The sequence below is a fragment of the Ruditapes philippinarum genome, unplaced genomic scaffold (genome assembly GCF_026571515.1).
Source record: "Ruditapes philippinarum isolate M1 unplaced genomic scaffold, ASM2657151v2 ctg860_1_1_1_1, whole genome shotgun sequence".
Lineage (NCBI taxonomy): Eukaryota > Metazoa > Mollusca > Bivalvia > Venerida > Veneridae > Ruditapes > Ruditapes philippinarum.
Genome location: NW_026854357.1, coordinates 113,185 through 120,932, shown reverse-complemented (window position 1 = coordinate 120,932; position 7,748 = coordinate 113,185).

Below are 7,748 nucleotides of genomic sequence, written 5' to 3'. Positions count from 1 at the left end.
AAAGCAAGTATTCTTTCTTATTTGCGTTTATGCGTGTCACCGTCCGTAAAAATCGTCAGTTACTGTAGAAACAACACATAACGGACGTTTTTTTTTTCTTTTAATAAAAATGTGATATTTTTAGAGAAAACAAGGAATTTTTTGTACCATCAAAGTATAGTTTCTCAATGATTGAATTAAATCCACAAGACTTTGAAGTGTTTTATCCCTGTAATTTATGTAATAATTTTTTTAAGTGAATGAAAAGTACTTAATGATGTGATGCCTTTGAATTTGAAGAAATTTCTGAGATAATTTTACTCTGATAAAAAGGTCTAGAAAGTACAAAATCGCTAGATTTAATAAATCTGTTTTTTTTTTGTTGTTGTTGTTTTTTGTATTGTTTGAATCGCCGGGATTCCTACTCATAATAATTTGCATGCATTCATCGGAATATGTAGTAGATATCAAGTATTTAATGTTATATCGAAAAACAATTGCCTAGATTAATATATAACTGAAATATTTTAATGATTTAGTTTCTACGCAAGATAACATTTTCAAAAATTTATTTGCAAAAAACATAATTCCTTTAAGTTATTGGATAATACCTTACTACGAAGACCTATTATAACAAATGTAAACGTGCCGCATGCGTACGTTCAATGTGTTACATTGTAAAGCTACAACTCTGACACATACAATCTACTTTGAAATGATATATGTAAACTATTTATTTGTGTATATTAGCAAGAATAATGGTTGGCAATAGTAATTCATTTACTTACATTAGCACTTCTAAGCTCAATCTTAATAATGCAATCAACGATTATTATAATTATAGTAATCATAACATAACACAACAATGAACGTGAATGATTAATTAAATGCCGGTAACCGATACATATACGGAACATATAGATACATAATTGCAAGAAAACGAGAACAAAGAACACAATAAATCATTTTGGAATGAATGTGATAAAACAGCCTATGCAAACGTAAAGATGTTTGGTAATATTTGAAAGGAAAATATAACTATGTGTCTTAATTTTGCACGATGATTGACTTTAACAAAAAAGAATATATTTTGACAGGCATATGACATTTGTCCTCATATACTATTTTCACTTCCATAGAAATAGGTTATGGAAAGAGAAACCTTAATAGAAACTGATCTTCAATCAAAAATGAGGTAGACATCGAGTACAACGCGGAAAGCAACATCACAATTATTGAAATAATATTTGAAAATATCTGTTTGCTTGCAAGTTTATAAGAACCATTTTGGGTGTAACGACCTAAAAAGAACATGATGTGCTTTTGTATTATACATGGAATCTTTTATGCCATTCGCTGTATGTTTTGACAAGTCGGGCGTAACATTTTAAGTAATAAAGATAAACCTGTGTTTTTATTTCGAGAAGCATTGACAAAAAAAAACTCGAATATGCAATCCCTTTCGCAGGTAAATAAATGACGCCAGGTCTCTGTTTATAGCTATAAGGGCAACCTAACTGATCTGGTCGATCCTTTTAATTGGAAGCAACAAGCAATAGAATGATTTGCACTTTCCCACTCAGACAGATACTACGGGGCACAATGTATGTGTCTACAGTAACGAAAGTGTCAGCAAACATTTCAGTCATTCTAGTTCTGTAGACTATTATAACAGGGGCAAGTTGACTTACAAAAGTTACCTTCAGTAACGGTAGCAGTAACAATATTAAAACGATAAACTGGTTAAATTGGATATAAGAAAGAGAATTACGCATTATGAAATGCATATACAAACAGCATTACACACTTTTGTGTTTATTTGGCTTTTGTCAAGATATTGTAAATTATATTATATCCAGGTTTTACACCTGTATACTATTTGATTATGATAAAGCAATATAATACTCAAATTGGACTATTGGAAAGTACTGAAACTGGCAGATTCAAAGAAAAAAAAACAACAAAAATTACTTGACAAGCTACAGAAAAGCAGCTCCCAAAACATAACAAATGGAATACATATATTTGTTTTGTGCTATAAATTAGCAAAGTTACATTGACTTTATAACGATATTAATTGTAAAAGTATAGAAACAACACACACTGTAAGTTGACTGAACAAAATGAAAATATATTTTCCTCGTGCACTACGGAACTATATAAGAAGCGCTTTCTTTAGATAAGAATTTATGATATGATATGAAATACTTAAGAGCCGGATGTCTAGTCTTGTATTTTAATACTTCGAGATATTTTGCCGCAATTAACCATTTCTTTAGGCATTTATTTTCTGACGTTACATTGGAAGATAGGACATTGTAATTATCTACATAAATGATGGTGACAAATCTAACGGGAAATAAATCACGCTATGTTCTTAAGAGAAAATAACACATATTTGTCACGATAACGTAATTATTTTTAAAACAAAATACAAATAGACATTGAACGAGAATCAGATAATTATGGAAATGTCTAATTTTTGAAAAGATAAATTTGTTTTGATGTGTTTTAAATGTTCAAATTTATTATCTTTTTTAAGCAAAGTATCGTTTACTTTATATTTTGAAACTGATTGTTTTGTTCTTGAATAAAAAAATCTGATCTATTGTTTGTATGATTTAAATTGTTTTTAGTAAGGATGTAAACTATCAACGTATCTTCCAGTCAGCCCAGTCGGCAGAGCGTTTATCGGGCGATCAAGGTTCGATTCCCGAACAATGTAGGTCAATTTCTACGGGCATTAACATTGCATCTCTAATCTGGCAAGTACACAAGCTGCGAATTTGAAGACACTAGTACTGGAGATATCGCTTGACCGCCCGGGAGAATTTAAAGTGATCCACATGGACCGTGATATCTGTGACCACTAGGATCACAATGCTAAATTGAAACATTTCATACGCTAATTGATTTAATGACATTGAGTCATAAAGTCAAAAGAGTAATATTTTAATGTCTTCAAATTATACAACTGATAAAATATGAAAGGGGTATTTTTATTATTTATGTTCGTATCGGGGTAGAAACGAGAGTAAAACGAAAATAACACATTTAGACTAAAAAATAAAGATAACACACAAAAAAACTAAAACTGAACAAAACAAACTGATTGTTCCTTCCCACTTCAGGTGTATTGCAAATAAAAACGCCCGTTACGGTAGTTTTGATTATTATTTATTCAATTTATAATACTCGAAAGTGACGATCCTGGAAAGAATAAACAAGTCATAATAATAATTAATACCGAACTCAGAAAAAGCAAAACCTCATTAAGATAAGAATTGGCGGGCTATCTATGTTCTTTATCTACAACGTATCAGATGAAAAGCATAATTAGGCGCTCTTTTACATTAATTTATACAAAATGGAAACATACCTCGTTGTGATAACAGTAACGCAGGAGCACAAAATGTTGTGTTGAAATTGTAGTAACATTATTTTAAAACTTATATAGCCTCGACAACAAACAGATTTAGGCCTTAACCGTTTTTCATCATATAAAATTGATTTGTTATTTTGATCACTTATTCAAACACAATTTCATCGTTTTAAAACGAATGTAATGATATACATGTATATTATAGTTATTATAACAAATTTTATTTCACCTGAAAATACATAAACGGAATTAAACACATGGCAATAAGTGATCAAAGAGTCAAGGTCCTTCTGTGTAAAATATCAGGTCTTACTAGGTGTAATTGAATAGAGCACTCTTGGAAATTGAAATGAATTAAAACTAATCCTACTTGTTAAATGATAACTATTTGTTAAATATTTAATAACAAAGGATTCATATTAACTCATGATTCAATGAACGTTAATCAAACGTTTGAACATTGATTTGATTTCAATGTTTCGATAAAACAACTTAATACAGAAGCTAGTTAGATATTTCTGTAACTGGAACATATCTTTGTAACAAAGTTTTTTTTTCAACAAACGATGTTGTAAACAAAAAAACAACAAAGTTTATTTGTTATGCAAACACGATAAAAGAAACGGTTATCAGTGAAAATGTGGGCGTAACGAGTTTGACGATAAAGCCATAACCTTTAAGGAAAAATACATAAAAAGTTTTATCAAATACCGGCATAACATGTTTTTCGTCTCATTCGATTCTACGACTAAGGTTTATAATGTTTTCTTGCCGAGGAAGTAATATTTTGTGTATGGTGATTTTGTAAATTGAACAAAACGTATGTGGTTTTGTCTGCTTTTGATTAAAAAGTTATTGTATTATTTAAAGACGAACGGAATAATTGTTTAATCTTAAATGATTTCATCAAACTTCTAGCTAACATGAAAACAAAATATAATAAGCAAAACATACTATTTGAAAATAATGGCATTGCTAAAACAAACTATATCAAGATTTTAAATGAGTATATTTTCCGTTAACCAAAAGGAGACTGATTTATCTAAATGCTTCGTTAGTTCGAGCTCTACTAAAGTAAGGGCTATGTAAACTTAAACACCAGTTTTGATTAATTGTTATTTTTAAGAGGTCGCATGGGAAAGACATATATTACACCGGAAGCTTCTCGTTATTGGACAACCTTTGGTACTATATCAAATACAAGTAATGTTAATCAAAACATATAAACTGAACGTCAATCGGCTTATGAGGTTATTCGCCTCTATGTAGCATGACCCTTGGGCATATACATCATCGCAAAATGATACAAAATATTAGACATATCGGTGTGACATTGCCTAAGATAGCAACAACAATAATCTTTCCCACGGCTAATTCCTTCTCAAGAAATTAATAATTCATTTTAAATCTGGTGTTTCTAAAACGTGACTGTCATTAGTTTTTCATCTTTGTCTAATTTTATGTTGTTTTGTTGTTCTTATTATTCTTCTTCGTACATTAATCCTTTTTTGCTGACATCTTCGATAAATTAAACAGTAAGTCTGATTAAGTTTTTATTATTTATAATTTTGGGGACATATGAATATCAGTAGTAACTAAATAAACTATATTCTTCTAACGTCAAGAAGAAAAAATCATGGAAAGAACAATGTAAGAAGAAAATATGTGTTTGAGATACACAAACGCATTTTCTATTATTGGAGATTCCTTCAAGATGTCAAAGGTAACAAATTGGAGTGCCACATGTGACGTCTGGATATTTCTTACTAGAAGCCAAAAGAGAAAATTAAAAGCATGTAAATTTTTCATTGTTCTCGTGAAATTTCTAAATTAGGCTACACTATACGACAGAACAATTCGGACACCCATTCATTCTTTAAATGGACCTCGTTTTGTTCTGTTTAAATAATTGAACAGTCGGTTTCTGCACTCCATTTAGGTGATAGTTCATTGATGGCTGTTTCCAAGTTCGAAAATTAATGGAAGCAATCGGATAACCTCGGCAATCACTAACATTAACTATGAAATTAATACGCATAGACAAAGATTACATGTTATACCTCATACGAATTATTGTCAACAGCTAAAGAGTTTGTTCTAACTGTTTACAGTCATATTATTATATAGTATACATATCTATAGTATAAGCGCAACGTGATTGAAAAAAAATGATAAAAGTTTCGTCAAAAGGGCGGAATGTTGCAATTTTTTATGTTATATATGTGTAACTTATCCATTAATTGGCAAACAATAATTTAATGTAATTTACTGACATGTAAATATCCTGAAATGTTCTTATTACGATACATAGAAGTGTAAGAAAATTTATTAGCCTCAGCAATGACTAAAAACAAAATTGAACACACCCTGAAAAGGTATTTGCAAAATGTTGTGCCTCAATATTCAACAAGTATTTCAAGTTTGAAGTGAATACCTGCAAAAATGATGCAAATGATACCTGCAATTATTTCTGTCAGGATTATCTGTCCTTAAAAAAGCATTCCATTTTTATAGTGATCAAGCATTTCAAGTTTAAAGTGAATATCCTTGAAAGCATTTGAGAAATCAATTTTACTTAAAAGGCTGACCAGAACAAACAAACATATTATAGTAAAAATTAGGAATAAATTTGCAAAATATAACTTAAGCATTATCTGCCAATAATAATGATAGTGAAAATGTAAACGAAGTTTGAAATGTATAGCTTTCATAGTTTCTGATAAGATTGCCATTAACCTATTATATTTTTAAGGTCACAATGACATGTCGACCTCAAAACCACAAGTGATATTCATTCAATTTGAAAGTGTATCCACATGTGAAGGTTTTCCAATGCCGACGAGTGGGTCATGACAATACCTACACGTTGGGCTTCCAAAAGTGAGCTAAAATGGTGCATAAATATTATCTTAGTTTTGCCTAAGAAAGAAAAGTTACATTTCATTACATCTTAAACTGACGTTGTTTAAGTGATATAAAAACATAACATAAATATCGAACACTAAATATAGAATGTATTTTGGTAGGTTTTGGATAATTGTTGTTTATATTTTATCTGTCCATTCCACTTATAAATGCAGCAACATTGAAAAAACTAACAACATAAACAAAAAAATATGCAGTTATTGTTTTTTATGTGACAAGCAGATACAATTTTCTAATTTAATTCCTGTTACCCGCTTTATTTAAATTGCAAAGTTTTGAGTTTTTTCAGAATACTTGTTATTGCTAGGAATGTTTAGTTAGTGGCATGCCTGCCATATCATCATACCATTAATAAATAAGTAAAATATTATGTCTGCACTCAATGATATCGTCAATGACATAAATTAAAATTGTTCCTTCAGAATTCCAAAAAAAATAATATGAAATAAATGTGATTTAAAACCAAAAATCTAATTTTGTCGAAATTTTAATGAGGTAACATAACATCCTTTCCCGTCAGTGAAAATTATGACACGAAGTAAACAATTAGTTTTCTATCAACTATCAACTGAGATGCAACGAAATAGAACTATCATTAATATAAATGAATAAAACAAGCAAATAAGTGCATTTACACTCATTTCTGTTTCTTTTTACATCAATCATGTGTACTGAGGTACCAAGCTGTGATATTGTTGAACACCAGTCTTTCTTGTTACAATGTAACCCATATATTTATTTTAATAAGACAGCGAGCTATATAAGACAGTATTAAGTACCATATGTTTACAACATTCTGATATTACCCTTTGAAATAATGAGCTAAAATTGAAAACAATAGGTTAATCAAATGTCTTTTCCATTTCAAAATTATTCTTAATAGAAATGCTTGTACTTTTACTTGATTTATGTATTACTCTATTTCTTCTTAAAAAAAACAGTAACGGAAGTTTCGATGCTTGAATAAAAGAATTGATTAATACCCAACTCAGTTAAAAGAATACCCAATTATGTTCTTTATCTATAAAATATACCATGAAAAGCATCATTAGGCGAACTTTTACATTAAACATATCTCATTAAGATAACAGTGACACGAACGTAACCATTTTTGCTGAAATTGTTACATTATATTGAAAATACTTAGCCTTAATAACATTCAGAAAAAGGTCTCCGACAGTTTTCAGTAACAGTTGACTGATATTTCGGCTATTAAATAAAAGACAAAATTCATGTATGCCAAATCAAATTGATTGTTTTTTATAACAAAGCTTCTGAATATATTTAAAGGCTTTAGAGTAATATACTATATGCCTACCAATATTTGTATTTTTATATCCGCTTTTTTGGTTAGTTGGGCTTAACAGCGACACTGACAGATTACTTGTCATACCGCGGCGAACATAAGTAGACATTAAATGAGTTGGTACATGTAACATGTGATTTAGTTAAATCTTAGAAT